Consider the following 23,837-nt stretch of genomic DNA (forward strand, 5'->3'; position numbering starts at 1 on the left):
CAAAAAGAGTCATGTACCAAAATGTTCATTGCAGCTCTATTTACAATAACCAGGACATGGAAGCAACCTAAGTGTCCATCATCAGATGAATGGATAAAGAAGATGTGGCACATATATACAATGGAATATTACTCAGCCATAAAAAGAAATGAAATGGAGGTATTTGTAATGAGGTGGATGGAGTTAGAGTCTGTCATACAGAGTGAAGTAAGTCAGAAAGAGAAAAACAAATACAGTATGCTAACACATATATATGGAATCTAAGGGAAAAAAAAATGTTATGAAGAACCTAGTGGCAAGATGGGAATAAAGACACAGACATAGTAAAGAATGGACTTGAGGATTTGGGGAGGGGGAGGGGTGAGATGTGACAGGGTGAGAGAGTGTCATGGGCATATATACACTACCAAATGTAAAATAGATAGCTAGTGGGAAGCAGCCACATAGCACAGCGAGATCAGCTCGGTGCTTTGTGACCGCCTGGGGGGGTGGGATGGGGAGGGTGGGAGGGAGGGAGATGCGGGAGGGAGGAGATATGGGAACGTGTGTATATGTGTAGTTGATTCACTTTGTTATAAAGCAGAAACTAACACACCACTGTGAAGCAGTTATACTCCAATAAAGATGTTTAAAAAAAAAAAAAAGATACATGCACCCCAATGTTCATAGCAGCACTATTTACAATAGCCACGACATGGAAGCATCCTAAATGTCCATCGACAGATGAATGGATAAAGAGGATGTGGCACAAATATACAATGGAATACTACTCAGCCATAAAAAAAGAATGAAATAATGCCATTTGCAGCAACATGGATGGACCTAGAAATTATCACACGAAGTAAAGTAAGCCAGACAAAGACAAATATCATATTGCTTATATGTGGAATCTAAAATAAATGATACAAATGAAGTTATTTACAAAACAGAAATAGACCCACAGACATAGAAAACAAACTTATGGTTACCAAAGGGGAAAGGGGAGGGGGATAAATTCGGAGGTTGGTATTAACATATACACACTTTTATATATAAAATAGAAAACAAACAAAGACCTACTGTATAGCACAGGGAACTATACTCAGTATTTTGTAATAACCTATAAGGGAAAAGAATCTGAAAAAGAATAGATAGATATATATATATACGTATAACTGAATCACTATGCTGTACACCTGAACCTCATACCACATTGTAAATCAAACTATGCTTCAATAAAAAACAAAAATCGACAAAAAAAAAAAAAAAAAAGGAAAGAAAGAAACTGGAGGTAGTTTGAAAGTAAACGTAACAAAAATCCAAAGCCTATTACAGTGAGAATGGCAACTCTCTTGAACACAAGAAGGAATGAAATGCCAATAGGCAGCAAAACTTTTTTTTCTAAACCTAAACAGAAAGGTCTCTCATACCAGCAGCTTCCTGCACATACACACCCACAACAGGAAAAGCCACCCACCATTTCATAAAACAAAAGCCAATTATAGTGTGGGAGTACAAACTGCAGAAAACCAGAAGTCCCTGGAAGAAAAATGACTGGCTCCTGCGAGAGAAAGGGGGACGCTCGGTTCTGCGCAGGGTCACTTGGTGAAGGCGGCCACCACTGCCCACAGCACCTCGCTGGTGCTGGCCTTCAGACACTCCACCTCAGGGTCTAAGTCCAGGAGCTGCCGCACCCACTTGGTGGCTAAGTCGTACTGCTCGTCCAGGAGGGGCGCGAACGCGTTCTCCAGGACATCCGAGGCGTGGGCCAGGTAGATGAGGGCCAGCAGGCGCTTGTCCATGAGGTGAGGGTCGTTCACCCATTTGTCGAGAACGGCCTCCTGCACCTTCTTGATGAGGCGCTGCTTAATGTTGTTGTTGGTGAGGGGATGTGTCGTCATGTCAAAAAGAAGGAAGTTCTGTTTCTCGGTTGTCAATACGCCCTTTTCTACCAGGTTTTTAGCTAATCATTCCTGCACGTTTCTTAATTGATAATGCAGTTTTAATGAATTCCATGTCTCACCTAAACAAAAGCATTTAAAAGCTAGAGAAGAATTTCAGCTATTATTTTCTTTGTACTCTTAATAGGAATAGCAAAATGTGTTCATTGCAGCTGGTTTGCTTCTGGAGAAGTGGAATACAATAAGTGTTCTAGGACGGTCTGTGTTCCCAGAACGTAAACTTCTTGTGGGACAGGAATCATATTTTATTAATCTCTGTAGCCCGGCACCTGGTATATTTCCTGGAACATAGTACTTGCTCAATAAGTATTTGGAAAAGAGAATGAATAAAGTATTCAAATACACGAATTAGAACAGATTGCTAATGGTTTTGGTGTGAGGTAGATATGAGTCAAATTGTAAAATGATAATTCCTGGTAACATTTCTATCAGCATAAAGTTGTCAATAAATAGCCAAAGTATAAATTAGAGGTTCATTTATTTTTATTTTTTAAATAAATTTTTAAAAGGAATAATTTCAGATTTATAGAAAAGTTGCAAATATAGTAAAGCGTTTCCACATGCCCCACTGCTGTTTCCCCATTAATGCAGCACATTTGTCACAATTAATGAACATCGATACATTAATATTAACTAAAGTCCATACACTATTCAGATTTCCTTGGGTTTTGCCTGATGTTCTTGTTTTGTTCCAGGATGCCACCCAGGTTATTATATTACCTTTATTTGTCATATTTTCTTAGGCTCCTCCTGGTGGTGACAGTTCTCCAGTCTTCCCTTGCTTTTGATGACCTTGACAGTTTTGAGAAGTAGTGGTCGTGTACTTTGTAGATTGTCCCTTTATTGGGATTTATCTGATGTTTTTCTCACGATGAGACTGAGGTTACAGGTTTGGGGGAGTGAGGCCACAAAGGGTGCATATTATCAGCATGATTTATCACTGTTGATGTTGACCTTGATCACCAGGCTGTGGGAGGGTTTGTCAGGTATCTCCAATATAAAGCTATTCCTCCCTCACCCCGTTCTGTTCTGTACTCTTGGACGGAAGTCACTATGTGCAGCTCACATTTAAAGAGTGGTGGGTTATTCAGTACTTCCTTGAGAATGAGGTATTTACATAAATTATTTGGAACTGGAAGTTGTATTTTTCATTAAAGAATTAAATTGAGATTCTCAATAAAGATGGCTGGTTGAATAAATATTCTCTTTCTGATGAAAATGCTATGAAAATAAGAGTAAAAGGATTTTTATAGAAGCACAAACCCATAATAATAACAGGAAAGAACACAATAGCAGTAAAATTTCAGATACTGCAAAGTAGATGAAAAAGTGGTAGGTGGATTAGTGGATCCAAGAAAGCTAATCCAAAACTGGCAGTGGGCAGAGCAGGGAGGTATCCTACTTTACATGGCAGAAGCCCAGAGGCTCAGAAATTGGCACCAGATAGCTGTGGGAATGGTGGTGGGGGGGAGAAGATAATGGTAGGGCTAAGAATAGAAAGACTGTTTGAAAGTCTATTTAAAAAGCATCTCCAGATCTCCTTCTCTACTCTGTGCAGTAGAAGATAATAAAACAGAGGGTCTCTGGACTCAGGGACACCAGGCACAGCTAAAGGAGGCAGGGATCTCCCACTGAAAACAGGGGGATTAAGTAAGAGTTTATGTCCTAGAATTTGGGACATTTCAGCCTTTTCCCTCTTCTCGACTCCCGGAATACTGGAAGCTAGGATTATACCTTCCAGCCAAGACATTGGAAGAGTCTTTTCTGGAAAATACCACCAGCCCAAGAGAAAAGGATGAAAAACACTGATATGAAGATTTCCCCGAAGAATTACAAAGAAGCCCCCACTTCACCACCACCCACCACGCACACATACAGCTTCCAAGTAACTTATTTGGCCTCTTTTTCCAAATATGAGCAGACTGCTAGAGAATGTCATACATTTGTGAAAAATTCTCTAATGTGAAACACAGAGTACAAAATAAAATATTAAAATAACAAAAAGATGTTTCTAATTCCTCCAAAGTGGAAACTACACAAATGTCTAGTCAACTGGTGAATGTCAAAACAAAATGTGGTACATCAGCACAAGGGAATACTCTGCAACAATAAAGAGGAATGAACTCCTGATGCATGCTGCAACAAGGATGGCCTTCAAAAACAGCACATGAAGTGAAAAAGCAGACACAGAAGAACGTATACTGTATGATTCTATTTATACGAAATGCCTAGAAAACGCAAATGGGTAGAGACAGAAAGCAGATTATTGGCTGATTGGGACTAGGGTTAGGAATGAAGATGAATTGCAAACGGGCACCAGAGACCTTTCTGGGGTGATGGAAATGTTCTAAAACTGGACTGCAGTGATGGTTGACTGACAATAAATATACTAAACATCAGTGAATTAGACACTCACAATGGGTGAATTTTATGGCATACAAATTACACCTCCAATAAACCTGTTTTTTAAAAAAAGGAACTCAGAGGACACTGAAACTATGGAGGGAGAAGAAAAATGTGGGAAAAAAAGGCATTACTGTTCTCAGAGAAATAAGAGAGAATATTGTATCCATAAAACAGGAACAAAATGGTAGTTTTAAAAAGAAGAACATTCAGAGAACAACAACAACAAAAATACTAGGAAAATAAAAATTGGATGGCAGAAATGGAAAACCCAGTAGAGAAGTAGAGGATATAGTTAGGGAATCCAAAACTTAGGGCAAAATGGCAAATAATTGGACAATAAGAGAGAAAACTTAAGAAATTAGTTGGTCAATCCAGGGGGCCCAACAACTAAATAACAGGAGCTCCAGAAAGGGTGAACAGAAGAGAATGATGAAGAAAAGTGTTGGACTTTCCTGGTGGCACAGTGGTTAAGAATCCTCCTGCCAATGCAGGGGACACGGGTTCGAGCCCTGGTCCAAGAAGATCCCACATGCCATGGAGCAACTAAGCCCCGCACCACAACTACTGAGCCTGCGCTCTAGAGCCCTCGAGCCACAACTACTGAAGCCCGTGCACCCTAGAGCCCGTATGCCACAACTACTGAGTCCACGTGCCACAACTACTGAAGCCTGCGTGCCTAGAGCCTGTGTTCTGCAACAAGAGAAGCCACCTCAATGAGAAGCCCGCGCACCTCAACGAAGAGTAGCCCCTGCTCGCCGCAACTAGAGAAAGCCCACGCGCACAACGAAGACCCAACACAGCCAAAAAAAAATGTTAGCCATCAATTTAAAAAGAGAGAAAAGGAAAGTGTTAATAAAATAACATAAGAGAATTTTCCAGGGCTGAAGAACATGAGCCTTTTTTCAAAAAAAGGCCAGTTGGATATCCAGCCCAATGAATAAAAGACAAATAAATAAAGAAAAATAAAGAAAAAATTTTAAAAACCCATTAAGCAATAAAAAAAAAAAAAACTCAAAAGACTCATTATCATAAAATTTCAAACACTAGCACACTAGTGATAAACAGAAGGCTCTAAAAGTTCAGGTGGTGGGTGGAGGTTAGGGGGAGACAGGTAATGAGCAGAAGAGTGTAAGAATGGCATCAAACTTCTTGAATGGGAGGTAGAAGATAATGAAGCTGCACCTTCACATTTCCAAAGGAAATGTTTACTCTCCATCAAGTGAGAGGGTAGAAAAGAGACAATTTAGACCTCTAGACATATCCCTTCCAAGCACCTTTCTTAGGAAGCTATTTGGGAATGTGCACACACACATACCACACTCACACGAAAGGGCTCCCTTTAGAAGGAGGATATTGGGATATTGGGATACATGGGGTTGAGGAAACAGAGGATCTAATAGAGGCAAAAAGAATCCCCAGGGTGATGGCCAGTGGAAGTTCCAATACAACAGAGGAGAAAAGGCCCACAGTGGAAGCATCTAGATTGTAACCAGAAGGTGGAGGCACTAGGACTGTCTTGGACTGAAGCAGGCTGGGGGTCCGGGATGTAGTTCTTCAGTTATTTAACATGTTTTGTATAAAATGTAATGAGAGACATTTTACACAGCTGTTGAGGATATGGGAATATTTAGTCAGATATTCAAAGGAAATTAAGAAAATGTCTTCAAATAAGGCAATTATTAACTCCAAAAAACACAAGCTATGTAAGAAAGGATATATAATCATGCTACTTGATGCAATAACGTAATATGTACTACACATACATTGTCAAAATTAAGAAAACACTGAACATAGATTTAACAGATATTTAAGATATAATTTTATTGAGAAGATGGTGGAAAGGAAAGAGTGGTATACCTGAGCTAAAATCCTTGTTATCTATAATTGGAAATCAACAGGTAAGTCTATTCCGATGAGTCAAGAGATACCAGTATATATTATGCATATTATTTAGAAATAAGAAAGTAAAATCAGAGAAAATATCTAAAAAAGTTGAAATTGATTACTTGGCAGATGATGGGAGTAGAAAGGTAAAGAAAAGAGACTGCTGTTTTATAAAAGTTACTTTTAGCAATATTTGATCTTTTATACTATTCAAACAGCACTTTGATAAAAATAAAAGTTGATTAAAAATAACACGTCATGGGCTTCCCTGGTGGCGCAGTGGTTGGGAGTCTGCCTGCCAATGCAGGGGACACGGGTTCGAGCCCTGGTCTGGGAAGATCCCACATGCCGCGGAGCAACTAGGCCCGTGAGCCACAACTACTGAGCCTGCGCGTCTGGAGCCTGTGCTCCGCAACAAGAGAGGCCGCGATGGTGAGAGGCCCGCGCATCGCGATGAAGAGTGGCCCCCGCTCGCCGCAGCTGGAGAAAGCCCTCGCACAGAAACGAAGACCCAACACAGCCAATAAATAAATAAATAAATAAATAAAGTGAAATTCTTTAAAAAAAAAAAAAAAAACACGTCATTTTACTGAATGCAAAAAAAATGTATAAAGTTATACAGTAACAAGAAACAGGAAACTTCAAATTATGGTATTAATACTCAATTTAATATACATAAAATTTTATTTAATCATGAATTATACCCAAAAGACACAATTTGGAAAAGCCATTTTGCAATTTATGATTTGCTTTATAAAACTGGAGTTTTAAAATTATGATAATTAATTCATGAAAAGTTGAGGATTTGATTCTTGCTTTCTGAAGTTTATTAATATTTAAAGCCTGAGTCTGTTTTTGAAGTATAAAGAGCTTTATCAAATTAAAGAGTGGCAAATCATTCCTCTTTGAAGAAAAACATTACAATTTGCATTCAAATTCCTTATCTTTTTAAAAGAGGAAAGACAGCATTTATTTTAGGCCTCATTATATTTACTATCCTGAGTCTGTAAATGGAAATTATACCCAAATGATGAATGTAATCCTGATTACTTCTTTCTTCTGGGTTAAACATATGTTCACACACCCATACTTAAATATTAAGAAATCAGCAACAGTTATTTTACCCATCTGCAGTCTGAGCCCAATGATGGGACAGCCTTCCCGCCCCCCTTCCTTCCAGAAGCATTTACTTCGTTCCTAGTATTGGCTGGGTGTTGAGGATACAAAAAAGAATAAAATATGATCTTCTTCTACAGAGAAATTACAAGCTAGTGCCACTTTATACAACTAACCGTACAGCAACATGGAAAGGGTGAGAGGAACAAAGTTCTACAAGAATAGAGAGGAATCAGAATTTACAGGGTGTCTGGAGACAGAGTATCTGGAAGACACTCTCCAAAGAGTACACTTTCTCTCTTTGACTTGGAGAGTTGGACAAGCCAAGGGAGAGGCCTAATGCCCTGGGACAGAGGGATCAGCAAGCGCAAAGCATCCAAGGCCACACAGGTACAGTGAAATGCAGACTACCTGGAAACGCCACTTCCCAAGGTGGTCCACCTGTGGTCCCTGGTTACCCTGACTACACACTGCCCCCAAAGTCACCCACACACACCGGGAGGAGGAGAGACACGCTGGGGTGTTTCATTAGAACCGGACGTTCCTGGGTGGAGGGCAGGTGGGGGAGGGAGGGTGCTCTAGAGAACAAGCCATGCCTGTTTCATTTCTAGCACAAAGAAGAATGCATTGTAAGTTCATTCGAACAAATGACTGCTCTATGAATAGTGCTAAATTTAAAATTCGTGGACAAAAGGATTTTCCTCAGGTTCCAGATGACTCAGGTTAATGTGAGAAAAGACTTGACAAACAGTTTATACATGCAAATTGGACGTGAGATGTTCTTTCATTTAACAATTATTTATTGGGCATCTGCTATGGGCTGCCGTCAGTGTTCAAGGCACCAAGAACAAAAAAGTCCTCACACTTGTGACACATATTCTAGTGACTTCTATTCATTTATAGTTCATCTTTCTGAATTAAAAAAAAAAATCATTGCCAGAAATCAACTTAAAAATCCATGAAAAACAACAAGCATTAACTGTATAGCACAGGGAACTATATTCAATATCTTGTAAAAACCTATAATGGAAAAGAATCGGAAAAAGAATATAGATATACATATGACTGAATCATTTTGCTGTTCACCTGAAACTAATACAATATTGTAAATCGACTACATGTCAATTAAAAAAAATTCATGAAGGCCAATTTAAGGGTCTTGCCATCAATACTGAAGAAGACTTAGATACAAATGTGACAAAATGATTTAAAAACCTGTATTAGAAGAAAATTGTATCAATGCCCTTTATACCATAAAACTGAAAGGACTTCTATGATAAATACGGTAGTCTAGTGCCACCTTGTGATCAAATTACTCAATTACAATGTGATTTAATAGTAAAGATTCTGTACTGTATTCATTTCCTATTTTTCCTATTGCAGCTGTAACAAATTGCCACAAATTTAATGCCTTTAAAACAACACAGATTCATTATTTTATAATCCTGTAGGTCATAAGGGTGTAACGGATCGCAATGGGCTAACATCAAGGTATCAGCAGGACTGTGTACCTTCAAGATCCTAGAGAAGAACCTGTTTTCTTACATTTTCCGCCTCCTAGAGGCTGCCTGAATTCCTTAGCTGGTGGCTCCCTACTATGCTTGGAGCCAGCAATGGCTACTTGAGTCTTCTCGTGGTGAATCACTCTGACACTGCCTCTCCTCTTTCACTTATAAGAACCCTTGTTATTACATAGGCCCCACCTGAATAATCTAGGATAATCGCCCCATCTCAAAATCAGTTAATTAGCAAACAATTCCACCTGCTACCTTATTTCTCCCTTACCATGTAACAGAACATATTCACAGGTTTTGGGGATTACAATACACACATCTTTGGGAAGGGGGCATTATTCCGCCTACTACAGAGTCTGTTGGTTTCTTTTCCTGGGGGCAAATATGCTACTTCTTATGCTTCAATCAAACGGTAAAGATATTAAATTAAACTGGGGGGTGCTTGGACTTTATTTGGAACTTGGAATTGATGAAAAACAACAAAAAAATCTTTTACCAATGTCTATGACACAAACCAAGCATTTAGAAACCACCCCCACCCAGTGAATATTTACCTTACTAATTAGCTTTACTAATCTTAGCTAGAAAGACCCAAATTAAATATAAAAATATTGTTAAATTCTCCCATAAGGTTAACAACTGATTTCTCAGCAGAAACTCTACAAGCCAGAAGGGAGTGGCATGATATATTTAAAGTGATGAAAGGGAAGAACCTACAACCAAGATTACTCTAACCAACAAGGATCTCATTCAGATTCCACGGAGAAATCAAAAGCTTTACAGACAAGCAAAAGCTAAGAGAATTCAGCACCACCAAACCAGCTCTACAACAAATGCTAAAGGAACTTCTCTAAGTGGGAAACACATGAGAAGAAAAGGACCTACAAAAACAAACCCAAAACAATTAAGAGAATGGTAATAGGAACATAAATATTGATAATTACCTTAAATGTGAAGGGATTAAATGCTCCAACCAAAAGACGCAGGCTTCTGAATGGATACATAAACAAGACCCGTATATATGCTGTCTACAAGAGACCCACTTCGGACCTAGGGAAACATACAGACTGAAAGTGAGGGGATGGAAAAAGAAATTCCATGGAAATGGAAATCAAAAGAAAGCTGGAGTAGCAACACTCATATCAGATAAAATAGACTTTAAAGAATGTTACAATTTGGACACGACATAATGATCAAGGGATCAATCCAAGGAGAAGATTTAACAATTATAAATATATATGCACCCAACATAGGAGCACCTCAATACATAAGATATATGTTAACAGCTATAAAAGAAGAAATCAACACTAACACAATAATAGTGGGAGACTTTCACACCTCGGTTACACCAATAGACAGATCATCCAGACAGAAAATTAATACAGAAACACAAGCTTTAAATGACACAATAGACCAGATAGAGTTAATTGATATTTATAGGACATTCCATCCGAAAACAGCAGATTATACTTTCTTCTCAAGTGCACACGGAACATTCTCCAGGATACATCACATCTTGGGTCACAAATCAAGCCTTGGTAAACTTAAGAAAATTGAAATCATATCAAGCATCTTTTCCGACCACAACGCTATGAGATTAGAAATAAATTACAGGTAAAAAAATGTAAAAACACAAACACATGGAGGCTAAACAATACATTACTAAATAACCAAGAGATCACTGAAGAAATCAAAGAGAAAATCAAAAAATACCTAGAGACAAATGACAATGAAAACACGAAGATCCAAAACCTATGGGATGCAGCAAAAGCAGTTCTAAGAGGGAACTTTATAGCAATACAACCTTACCTCAAGAAACAAGAAAAATCTCAAATAAACAATCTAACCTTTCACCTAAAGGAACTAGAGAAAGAAGAACAAACAAACCCAAAGTTAGCAGAAGGAAAGAAATCATAAAGATCAGAGCAGAAATAAATGAAAGAGAAACAATAGCAAAGATCAATAAAACTAAAAGCAGGTCTTTGAGAAGATAAACAAAACTGATAAACCTTTAGGCAGACTCACCAAGAAAAAGAGAGAGAGGACTCAAATCAACAAAATTAGAAACGAAAAAGGAGATGTTACAACAGACGCCGCAGAAATATAAATCATCATAAGAGACTACTACAAGCAACTCTATGCCAATAAAATGGACAACCTGGAAGAAATGGAAAAATCATTAGAAAGGTATAACCTTCCAAGACGGAAACAGGAAGAAATAGAAAATATGAACAGACCAATCACAAGTAATGAAATTGAAATTGTGATTAAAAATCTTCCAACAAACAAAAGTCCAGGAACAGATGGCTTCACAGGTGAATTCTATCAAACATTTAGAGAAGAGCTAACACCCATCCTTCTCAAACTCTTCCAAAAGATTGAAGAGGAAGGAACACTCCTAAACTCATTCTACAAGGCCACCATCACCCTGATACCAACATCAAAGATACTACAAAAAAAGAAAATTATAGACCAATATCACTGATGAATATAGATGCAAAAATCCTCAACAAAATACTAGCAAACAGAATCCAACAACACATTAAAAGGATGATACACCATGATCAAGTGGTATTTATCCCAGGGATGCAAGGATTCTCCAATATACACAAATCAATCAATGTTATATACCATATTAACAAATTGAAGAATAAAAACCATATGATCATCTCAATAGATGCAGAAAAAGCTTTTTGACAAAATTCAATACCTATTTATGATAAAAACTCTCCAGAAAGTGGCCATAGAGGGAATCTATCGCCTCATAATAAAGGCCATATATGACAAACCCACAGCAAACATCATTCTCAATGGTGAAAAACTGAAAGCATTTCCTCTGAGATCAGGAACAAGACAAGCAAGTCCACTCTCACCACTATTAGTTAACAGAGTTCTGGAAGTCCTAGCCATGGCAATCAGAGAAGAAAAAGAAATAAAAGGAATCCAAATTGGAAAAGAAGAAGTAAAACTGTCACTGTTTGCAGATGACATGATACTATACACAGAGAATCCTAAAGATGCCACCAGAAAACTATTAGAGCTAATCAATGAATTTGGTAAAGCTGCAGGATACAAAATTAATGCACAGAAATCTCTTGCATTCCTATACACTAACAATGAAAGATCAGAAAGAGAAATTAAGGAAATAATCCCATTCACCATTGCAACAAAAAGAATAAAATACCTAGGAATAAACCTACCTAAGGAGGTAAAAGACCTGTACTCAGGAAACTATAAGACACTGATGAAAGAAATCAAAGATGACACAAACAGATGGCGAGATATACCATGTTCTTGGATTGGAAGAATCAATATTGTGAAAATGACTATACTACACAAAGCAATCTACAGATTCAATGCAATCCCTATCAAATTACCAATGGCATTTTTTACAGAACTAGAACAAAAAATCTTAAAATTTATATGGAGACACAAAAGACCCCAAATAGCCAAAGCAACCTTGAAGGAAAAAAATGGAGCTGGAGGAATCAGACTCCCTGACTTCAGACTATAGTACAAACCTACAGTAATCAAGATAATATGGTTATATGGTACTGGCACAAAAACAGAAATATAGATCAATGGAACAGGATAGAAAGCCCAGAGATAAACCCACACACCTATGGTCAACTAATCTATGACAAAGGAGGCAAGGATATACAATGGAGAAAAGACAGTCTCTTCAATAAGTGGTGCTGGGAAAACTGGACAGCTACATGTAAAAGAATGAAATTAGAATACTCCCTAACACCATACACAAAAATAAACTCAAAATGGATCAGAGAACTAAATGTAAGACCGGACATTATAAAACTCTTAGAGGAAAACATACGAAGAACACTCTTTGACATAAATCACAGCAAGATCTTTTTTGACCCACCTCCCAGAGTAATGGAAATGAAAACAAAAATAAACAAATGGGACCTAATGAAACTTTAAAGCTTTTGCACAGAAAAGGAAACTATAAACAAGACTAAAAGACAACCCTCAGAATGGGAGAAAATATTTGCAAACGAATCAACGGACACAGGATTAATCTCCAAAATACATAAACAGCTCAGGCAGCTCAATATCAAAACAACAAACAACCCAATCAAAAAATGGGCAGAAGACCTAAATAGACATTTCTCCAAAGAAGACATACAGATGGCCAAGAGGCACATGAAAAGCTGCTCAACATCACTAATCATTAGAGAAATGCAAATCAAAACTACAATGAGGTATCACCTCACACAAGTTAGAATGAGCACCATCAGAAAATCTACAAACAACAAATGCTGGAGGGGGTGTGGAGAAAAGGGAACCCTCTTGCACTGTTGGTGGGAACGTAAATTGATAACAGCCACTATGGAGAACAGTATGGAGGTTCCTTAAAAAACTAAAAACAGAATTACCATATGACCTAGCAATCTCACTACTGGGCATAGACCCTGAGAAAACCATAAGTCAAAGACACATGCACCCCAATGTTCATTGCAGCACTATTTACAATAGCCAGGTCATGGAAGCAACTTAAATGTCCATTGACAGATGAATGGATAAAGAAGATGTGGTGCATATATACAATGGAATATTACTCAGCCATAAAAAGGAATGAAATTGGGTCATTTGTAGAGATGTGGATGAACCTAGAGATTGTCATACAGAGTGAAGTAAGTCAGAAAGAGAACAATAAATATCATATATTAATGCATATATGTGGAATCTAGAAAAATGGTACAGATGAACCTATTTCCAAGGCAGAAATAGAGACACAGACATAGAGAACAAACATATGGACAGCAAGGGGGGAAAGGGGGATGAGGGCTGGGATGAATTGTGAGACTGGGATTGACATATATACACTAATATGTATAAAATAGATAACTAATAAGAACCTGCTGTGTAAAAAATAAAATTAAATTAAATTTTAAAAAAAAAGAATGAACTATGAACATTTTCTCACACCATATACAAAAATAAACTCAAAATGGAAGAAAAACCTGTTAAATTAACCTTAAATTATTTCAAATTGACAAAGGCAGGTGTAAGTCCAAATATTGCTTGATAATACACAAAGTATAAAAGTAGAGGGTCTTTGTTTACAGGGCAATAGGTTTTGTTTGAAAACTGTTCAGAATTAAGCTCATAAAAACTCAAAAATAGAAATCTCTGGGGACTTATCTGGCAGTCCAGTGGTTAAGACTCCACGCTTCTGTTGCAGGGGGCACTGGTTCAATCCCTGGTCAGGGAACTAAGATCCTGCATAGCTGCAGGGTGGGGCCAAAAAAAAAAAAAAAAAAAAAAAACTCTGAAGGGATTAAAGGAGGGGAGAAAAGAGAAAGAGAACAGGTAGATTGTGGTTCTTTACATGTACCTACCTCTCCATTACTGTAGCAGGTGAGTACCCCACTTTTTATAGGTCATTCTCCAACAAGGGCAAGAGAGAACTGCTCTGCACCCACCAGGTTTCAATGGGCCGCTCCTGGAGTGGCTTTCAGAGTCACTGGATGATCCAGAGTTGGAGGATGATGTAGGTAGGGTATGCTAATCAAACATCGAAGGAAAATCAACAAGATACAATGCTTGGGTTTTCAGCAGGGCTCTGCCAGCCTTCTCTGGAATGTCATGTATAGTGCTCTGAGGGAAGGGTACATCAATATTATCCAGGTGGGCTGAGGAAAAAAAAAAAACATAATAATTGCAGACTTATTTTTTTGTTATAAAATTGTTAGCCCACTATTAGTCAGACTGAGTAGTAGTAATGCAAATCTTTCCAGGGCCAGGGTATTGCTTTTTGTCCAGCTTGAGGAACACTTCATCAAAATATTAAAGTGCCTCAAACAGAATCTCCTTACAAAGTATTTTCATGGATAGCAGTCATTAAATTGCAGCTCAAGCCTTGGCAGTAACGTGTTATAGTTTTCACTGTAGAGGTCTTGCATGTCTTTTGTTAACTTTGTTCCTAAGTATTTTGTGGATTTTAATGCTTGTTTAAATGCTAATGATTTTATTTCTTCCTTTGTAATATGTATGACTTTTATATCTTTTTCTTACCTTTTTACATTGGCTAAGGTCTCCAGTATAATATTGAAAAATGTGGTGAGAGGGAACATCTTAGCTTTGTTTATAATCTTGAGAGAAGAATATTCAATATTTCACCTTTAGGTATGATATTATCTTTAGGTTCTTCCTAGATGCTTTTAAATTTAACAAAAAGTTCCCTTTCATGTCCTAGTTTGCAGAGGTTTTTGTTTTAAAATCATGATGGCTATTGAATTTTATGAGGCATTTTTCCATTTATTGGTATGGTTATATGGTTTTTCTCCTTTATTCTGTTACAGTGGCAAATAACACCAACTGATTTTCAAATGTTAAGGCAACCTTCTATTCCTAGAATACACCTACTTAATCATGATGTAGTATTGCTGCTTTTGACTTGCTAATATTTTGTGAAAGATTTTTGCAACTTAAGAGATGTTGGTCTCCAATTTTCTTGTAGTGCTTCTGTCAAGTTTTTGGCAGTATTATCTTGGCTTCATAAAATGAGCTGGGAACACTTTCTATTTTCTAAAGGAGTTTGTGTAAGATTAGTATAATTTCTTCCTTAAATGTTTGATAGAATTCCCAAAGAAAACCATCTGGACCTGCAGTTTTCTTTGCAGGAAGGCTTTCCATCATCAATTCAACTTTAAAAATAGAGTTATGAAAATTTTCTATTTCTTTTTGTATCAGTTTGGTAAGTTGTGTTTTTCAAAGAACTCTTTCTTTTCATCTGTTTGTCAAATTTATAGGCATAAAGTTATTCACTACATTCCTTTATTTGCCTTTTAATGTATGTAGGGTCTGTGGTGATATCCCCTCCTTCATTTTTAATGTTGGTAATGTGTACTTTCCCTCCTTTTTTTCTTGATCAGTCTGCAGCATTCCCAAAAGTATGTCATGTCAGTGTTCTTTTTTCCCCAGGACAAGCAAAAAGGATGACCTTCTTTCAGTATGAAGCGGTAGTATCCTCTTCTCTTTTCCTCTATTTCCCATCATACAACACACACACACACATGCACATGAGCATATACACTTACAGATAAGGCAGACTATATCTAGGAGAGCCCTCATTTTCCTAATGATAAGTTTCTCAAAATGTTCTTTGGACAACTAGAATATACAAACTTCGGGGGATATAGACAAAATTTTTAAATGTCTACTTATAATTGTTAATTACTATGATTATACATCTGTATTTCACATCATATGTTTTATTGAGTTTTTTGGAATGTAATTTAATTTTTTTAATTGAGTATATTTGACATACAATATTATATGTTTCATGTATAGTATTGAGCTTTTGTGTTAAAATATATGTATCATATAAAACTGAAAATTTAAATGTGTCATTTATTATATGTGAATTATACCTCAATAAAACTGTTAAAGAAAAAAATATATGTGTATCATAAAATTTACCTTTTTAAGTGTACAATTCAATGGCATTAAGTGCTTTCACAATGTTGTGCAACCAATACCACTATCCATTTCCAGAACTTTATCATCCCAAGCAGAAAATCTGTGCCCATTAAACAACAACTCCTCATTGCCCCTTCCTTCCAGGCCCTGGTAACCTCTATTCTACTTACTGTCTCTATGAATTTGCCTGTTCTAGGTACCTCATAGAAGTAGAATCATACAATACTTGTCCTTTTGTGTTTGGCTTATTTCACTTAGCAAAATGTTTTCAAGGTTCATCCACGTTGTATGTAGCATGTATCAGAATTCCATTCCTTTTTATGGTTGAATAATATCCCATTGTATATATATACCACAACTTGTTTATCCATTCACCTGTAGATGAACTTTTGGGTTGTTTCCACCTTTTGACTATTGTGAATAATGCTGTTATGAATATTGGTGTACAAGTGCCTGTTTGAATCCCTGCTTTCAGTTTTTTTGTGGTATATACATTGGAATGGAATTGCTGGGTCATACGGTAATTCAATGTTTAACTTTCTGAGGAACTGCTAAATTATTTTCCACAGCGGCTAACTTTCCTACAGCAATATATGAAGATTCCAATTTCTCCAAAGCATTGCCAACACTTGTTATTTTCCTTTTTTGTTTGTTTTTGTTGTTTGTTTTAGAATCATAGCCATCCTAATGGGCATAGAGTGGTATCTCATTGTGGTTTGGATTTGCATTTCCCTAATGACTAATGATGTTAAACATCTTTTCACGTGCTTATTGTCTAGTTGTATATCTTCTCTGGAGAAATGCCTATTCAAGATCTTTTCCCATTTTTGAATTGAGGTTTTTTTAACCCATTGCCTCATAGGAATTATTTATATATTCTGGATTAACATCCTTTATCAGATAGATGATTTGCAAATATTTTCTCCTACTCTATAAACTGTCTTTTTACTTTCTTGATAATGTCCTTTAATGCACAAATGTCTTTGATGAAGTCCAATTTTTCTATTTTTTCTTTATTGCCTATGTTTTTGGTGTCATATCCAAGAAATTATTGCCAAATCCAATGTCATAAAGACTTTCCCCTATGTTTTCATTTTAAAGTTCTTTACTTTTAGCTCTTAAGCTTAAGCCTTTGATCTGTTTTGAGTTAGTTTTTGTATATGGTATAAGGTAAAGATCCAACTTCATTCTTTTGCATGTGCATATCCAGTTTTCTCATTACCTTTTGTTAAAAAGACTGTCTTTCCCCATTTAATGGTCTTGGCACTCCTATTGAAAATCAATTGACCAGATATGCTTGGGTTTATTTGGGGGCTCTCTATTCTATTCTTTTGGTCTATATGTCTATCCTCATGCCACTATCACACTGTTTTGATTACTATAGGTAAGTAATAAGTTTTGAAATCAGGAAGTGTTAGTCTTACAAATTTGTTATTTTTCAAGATTGTTTTGGCTATTGCAGGCTTATATTGACTTTTAAATACTGATTTCCCCCCTCATATTTCATGATTCCATTTTAATCAGATATGTCACATGCAACTTCAATATAGTCTATTTTGGTAAAATTCTTTAAGGTCCATTAATTAAGCTCATATGAGATTGGAAAGTAGGGAAATGATGTCAGTATGCCACGGAAACTATATTGGTTCATCTGCACAATTTCCCAGCATGTAATATTTTGTGCCATCAAGTAGAGCAGGGAGATGCAAGCACATTGGCAGGGTTGAATATAGCAAATACAAAGAAATAGAGTATTGAGAACAATGCCCTTTCTCTCTATGTTCTCTTTTTCTTTTGAAATAATTTTCCACTTAGAGGAAAGTTGCAGAAATAGTACAAATAGCTTACATATGCCTTTCTCCCAGCTTCCGTAATTTTCACAATTCCATAACCATTATACAATTACCAAAACCAGAAAAATAGCATTGGTGAATACTATTAACCAAACACAGATCTTATTTAAATTTCACTCATTTTCCCCTTAATGTCCTTTTTCTGCTTCAGGATCCAACCCATGATCCACATTGCACTTAGCTATTGGCTCCTTGGTTTCCTGCAATCTGTGATGGTTTCTCAGTCTTTCTTTGTCTTTCATGACCTTGATAGTTTGTAGAATGTCTTTCAACTTGGGTTCGTCTGATGTTTTCTCATGATTAGCTTGAGGTGTTGCATTTTTAGCAAGATTAACCCAGAAGTGATATTGTGTCCATCTCAGTGCATAATGATTTCAATGTGATTTGTTGCTGGTGATTTATTAACCTTGATCACTTGGCTAAGGAGGTGTCTGCAGAGATTCTCCACAGTAAAGTTACCAGTTTTCCCTATGTAATTGACAAATATCTTAGAGAAATACTCTGAGACTATGAAATATCTTATTTCTTCTCAAACACTCACAACTGATTTTAGCATCCATCAAACTGACCAGACCTGCAACACTTATTATGGTGGTGTCTGCCTGGTGGTAATTTTTTTTTTTTTCTTTAAATTTATTTATTGATTTATGGTTGTGTTGGGTCTTCGTTTCTGTGCGAGGGCCCTCTCTAGTTGTGGCAAGCGGGGGCCACTCTTCATCGTGGTGCGCGGGCCTCTCACCATCGCGGCCTCTCTTGCTGTGGAGCACAAGCTCCAGACACGCAGGCTCAGCAGTTGTGGCTCACGGGCCCAGTTGCTCCGCGGCATGTGGGATCTTCCCAGACCAGGGCTCGAACCCGTGTTCCCTGCACTGGCAGGCGGACTCTCAACCACTGCGCCACCAGGGAAGCCCGGTAATTTTTTCTCTCATTTCTTCTACATTTATTAGTTGGAATTTTTTTTTTTTTTTAAAGGAATTCCTTTATTTTTATTTTCTATTTATTTATTTATTTATTTATGGCTGTGTTGGGTCTTCGTTTCTGTGCGAGGGCTTTCTCTAGTTGCGGCATGCGGGGGCCACTCTTCATCGCGGTGCGCGGGCCTCTCATTATCGCGGCCTCTCCTGTTGCGGAGCACAGGCTCCAGACGCGCAGGCTCAGTAGTTGTGGCTCACGGGCCCAGCTGCTCCACGGCACGTGGGATCCTCCCAGACCAGGGCTCGAACCCGTGTCCCCTGCATCGGCAGGCAGACTCTCAACCGCTGCGCCACCAGGGAAGCCCTAGTTGGAATTTTTTTTGTAAGAAGAGTTATTGTTTCCCCTATACCTGTATTTATTCAATTCCTTTTTTAAAAAATTTATTTAATTTATTTATTTTTGGCTGTGTAGTGTCTTCGTTGCTGCGTGCGGGCTTTCTCTAGTTGTGCAGAGTGGGGGCTACTCTTGGTTGTGGTGCGCGGGCTTCTCACTGCGGTGGCTTCTCTTGTTGCGGAGCACGGGCTCTAGGCACATGGGCTCAGTAGTTGTGGCTCACGGGCTCTAGAGCGCAGGCTCAGTAGTTGTGGCACATGGGCTTGGTTGCTCCATGGTATGTGGGATCTTCCCGGACCAGGGCTTGAACCCGTGTCCCCTGCATTGGCAGGCGGATTCTCAACCACTGTGCCACCAGGGAAGCCCTTCAATCCTTTTTTATGTTGGTATGGATTCATGGAAATTTGTTTTATTCTGAGCTCAAATTCAATACTATTATTTTTAATTTTGTTAAGCTCAAACTGTTCCAGCTTTGTCCACTGGGAACTTCTTCACACCGGTTCCTGTGTCTTTTTGACATGTTCCCATCTTTTTTCAAGTACCTCAACTACCTCCTTATTTTCCGGTACAACAGGTCATTCCATACTCATCTTGTATTTTCCAAAGGAGGTCTTGTTCCTTTCATTGAGGAACGGTGTTTAGAATTCAAGATCTAGGTTCTAGGTGTGCTTATTGCAGTAGGAGTACCACTGCTTCTTGGTCATCTTAGCACATGGAGCTAGGAGATGTAAGTACATGTACTAACCCTCCCCCCACACACACACATCTAAATGTGTGTGTGTGTGTGTGTGTGTGTGTGTGTGTGTGTGTGTATTAGATATGTACTAAAAATAATGATTTCAATACTGATACCTCTGATTCCAACTCAACACCAGGGTTCCTTCTAGCCATGTCCCCCTTTCCTTATTTGTAACATACCTCTGAGAATTATTAATAGAATCATGGCCCTGATATACAGTGTATTCACTTATTTGTTGAGTACTAGTATACACACAAAGTAGTTACTGAATGGTTAATCCACACCCCTATGAGAAACAAGTTTACTAGCTAGATTATAGTCATTATAAACAGTGCTTTTTATCTTTAGGCTTTCAGTATCCAGTTAATATACTGTTTTCCATTGTTAGTTTGGTTAGTTGTTTTTCTTCCCCATCTCCTTCAGTATGGTTATGTTAGTCATTTGTAATATATTTAACTTGCTAATTTGTTACTATTCATACTCCATTTTGGGTTCTTCTCCCATCCTGGTTGATTTTAATAATTTATTTTTTGGTTATGTGAGACATTAGTAAGGTTTTCAGAGTCGAAGCTACACACATTGTACTCAGCAAAGTGTCACTCCCTCCTCACCCCATCACCCCCTTCTAATTTTCCCATCCTTTCACCTCTTTGTTACCCATACCATATAGGCAGCCCACCTCTTCAGTTTCTGGTTTATCTTTCCTGTACACAGCATCCCTGATTTAAGATTTTTCGACTTATGATTTCTTGGCTTTACAGTGGTGTGAAGCTATACCCATTTGTACTTAGAATTTTTAATTTTGATCTTTTCCAGGCTAGTGACATGCGGTAGATACTCTCTTGTGATGCTGTGCAGAGGCAGCAAGCTGTAGCTCCATCAGCCACGTGACTATGAGCGTAAACAAACAATACACTTACAACCATTCTGTACTCAGACAACCATGCTGTCTTTCACTTTTAGTACAGTATTCAATACTCCATGAGATATTCAATACTTTATTATAAAATTGGCTTTTGTGTTAGATGGTTTTGCCCAACTGTAGGCTAATGTTAGTGTTCTCCACACGTTTAAGGTAGGCTAGGCTAAACTATGATATTCAGTAGGTTAGGTGTATTAAATGTATTTTCAACTTTAAGATAGGTTTATCGGGATGTAACTGCATTGTAAGTCAGGGAATATATCTTTTGCACAAATAAGATACATATGTATTTTCTTTTTTTTTTAATAGATCTTTATTGGAGTATAATTGCTTCACAATACTGTTAGTTTCTGTTGTACACCAAAGTGAATCAGCCATATGCACACATATGTCCCCATATCCCGTCCCTCATGAGCCTCCCTCCCATCCTCCCTATCCCACCCCTCTAGGTCATCTCCTTCTTGCTATGTGAAGAGTAACATGCCATAGATACTCTTTAGATACTCTTTTGTACTTTGCTTCTTCTCCACCCCCCTCCATATCGCCCCCCTTCTTCCTTTTGGCTCAGTGTGGTTACATGTTTTGTCTTAGATGGGCATAGTACTTAGTTTTCACCATCTTTATGCATTTTGATTTTCTTGCTATATCCCAGATGCCCCAACCATTTTTTATACCTCCTTTCATCAAGCTACTTTCAGCTTTTTTTTTTCTTAAAAGGTAAGATTCTAATCTTACTGTAGTAGTTCTTTATTAAGAGTTTGATTTATCTCTTGTTACTATGCCAGTATTTCTCACTGGATTATGCTTTAAAAAAATTCTCCAACCACAGTGCTATGAAACTAGAAATCAACTATAAGAAAAAAATAAACTGCAAAAAACACAAACACATGAAGGTTAAACAATCTGCTACTAAACAACCAATGGATCATTGAAGAAATCAAAGTGGAAATCAAAAAATACCTAGAGACAAATGAAAATGAAAACACAATGATCCAAAACCTATGGGACACAGCAAAAGCAGTTCTAAGAGGGAAGTTTACACTGATACAAGCTTACCTCAGGAAACAAGAAAAATTGCAAATAAAAAATCTAAACTTACACCTAAAGCAACTAGAGAAAGAAGAACAAACAAAACCCAAAGTGAGTAGAAGGAAAGAAACCATAAAGATCAGAGGCTAAATAAATGAAATAGAGACTAAAAAACAATAGAAAGGATCAATGAAACTAAAAGCTGGTTCTTTGAAAAGATAAACTAAATTGATAAACCTTTAGCCAGATTCATCAAGAAAAAAAGGGAGGGGCTTCCCTGGTGGTCCAGTGGTAAAGAACCCGCTTTACAATGCAGGGGACATGGGTTCAATCCCTGGTCAGGGAACGAAGATCCCACATGCCACAGGGCAACTAAGCCCATGTGCCACAACTGCTGAGCTCTCACGCCTCAACAAGAGAGCCTGCATGCCACAAACTACAGAGCCCACATGCTCTGGAACCCACGCCCCACAACTACAGAGCCTAGGCGCCCTGGAGCCCATGCGCCACAACTAGAGAAGAGAAAACTCACACACCACAACTAGAGAGATCCCGCATGCCTCAACAAAGATCCTGCGTGCTGCAACTAAGACCCGATGCAGCCAAAAATAAATAAAATAAATAAATCTTTAAGAAAAAAGGGAGATAACCCAAATCAATAAAATCAGAAATGAAAAGAGAGAAGTTACCAATGACAGCACAGAAATATAATATAAAGGATCGTAAGAGACTACTACAAGCAACTATACACCAATAAAATAGGCAAGCTAGAAGAAATGGACAAATTCTTAGAAAGGAACAATCACCTAAAACTGAACCTGGAAGAAGTAGAAAATATGAGCTGACCAATTACCAGTATTGAAAATAAGTCAGTAATTTAAAAGCTCCCAACAAACAAAAGTCCAGGACCAGAAGGCTTCACAAGTCAATTCTACCAAACGTTTAGAGAAGAGTTAACATCCATCCTTCCAAAACTATTCCAAAAGATGGCAGAGGAAGGAACACTTCCAAACTCATTCTATGAGGCCACCATCACCCTGATACAAAAACCAGGCAAAGATATCACAAAAAAAGAAAATTACAGGCCAATATCACTGATGAACATAGATGCAAAAATCCTCAACAAAATACTAGCAAACCAACTCTAACAATACATTAAAAGGATCATAAACAATAATCAAGTGGGATTTATCCCAGGGATGCAAGGATTTTTCAATATCTACAAATCAATCAATGTGATATATCACATAACAAATTGAAGAATAAAAACCATATGATCATCTCAATAGATGCAGAAAAAAGCTACAGTGATTAAGAATCCGCCTGCCAATGCAGGGGACACGGGTTCAATCCCTGGCCTGGGAAGATCCCACATGCCGCAGAGCAACTAAGCCCATGTGCCACAACTACTGAGCCTGTGCTCTAGAGCCTGCAAGCCATAACTATTGAGCCCGCATGCCACAGCTACTGAAGCCCACAGGCCCTAGAGTCTGTGTGCCACAACTACTGAGCTCATGCTCCATGACTACTGAAGCCTGCACACTCTAGGGCCCATGTGTAGCAACTACTGAGCCTGCATGCTGCAACTACTAAAGCCCACGTGCCTAGAGCCTGTGCTCCACAAGAGAAGCCACCACAATGAGAAGCCCATGCACTGTAACGAAGAGTAGCCCCCGCTCGTCA

The 23,837-nt window shown here is 37.9% G+C and overlaps 1 protein-coding gene and 1 pseudogene across 2 annotated transcripts in view; both read right to left on the reverse strand.

Moving 5' to 3' along the window:
- Positions 1-361: 361 nt before the first annotated feature.
- Positions 362-1,880, reverse strand: LOC309656870 (Golgi phosphoprotein 3 pseudogene; annotated as a pseudogene). The gene has a single exon. The product of its transcript is annotated as a Golgi phosphoprotein 3 pseudogene (transcript).
- Positions 1,881-1,949: 69 nt separating this feature from the next.
- Positions 1,950-23,837, reverse strand: part of LOC309656826 (UPF0489 protein C5orf22) — a 52,585-nt gene continuing 30,697 nt past the window's right edge. The window contains exons 10-11 of the mRNA XM_082453820.1: positions 14,221-14,514; positions 1,950-3,161 (exon numbers count right to left, since the gene is read on the reverse strand). The gene's annotated coding sequence lies outside the window, so the exon portion shown is untranslated. The remainder of the gene's footprint in view (positions 3,162-14,220; positions 14,515-23,837) is intronic.

This window comes from Balaenoptera physalus, assembly GCF_965194825.1.
Source record: "Balaenoptera physalus genome assembly, chromosome: 3".
NCBI classification, from domain to species: Eukaryota; Metazoa; Chordata; class Mammalia; order Artiodactyla; family Balaenopteridae; genus Balaenoptera; species Balaenoptera physalus.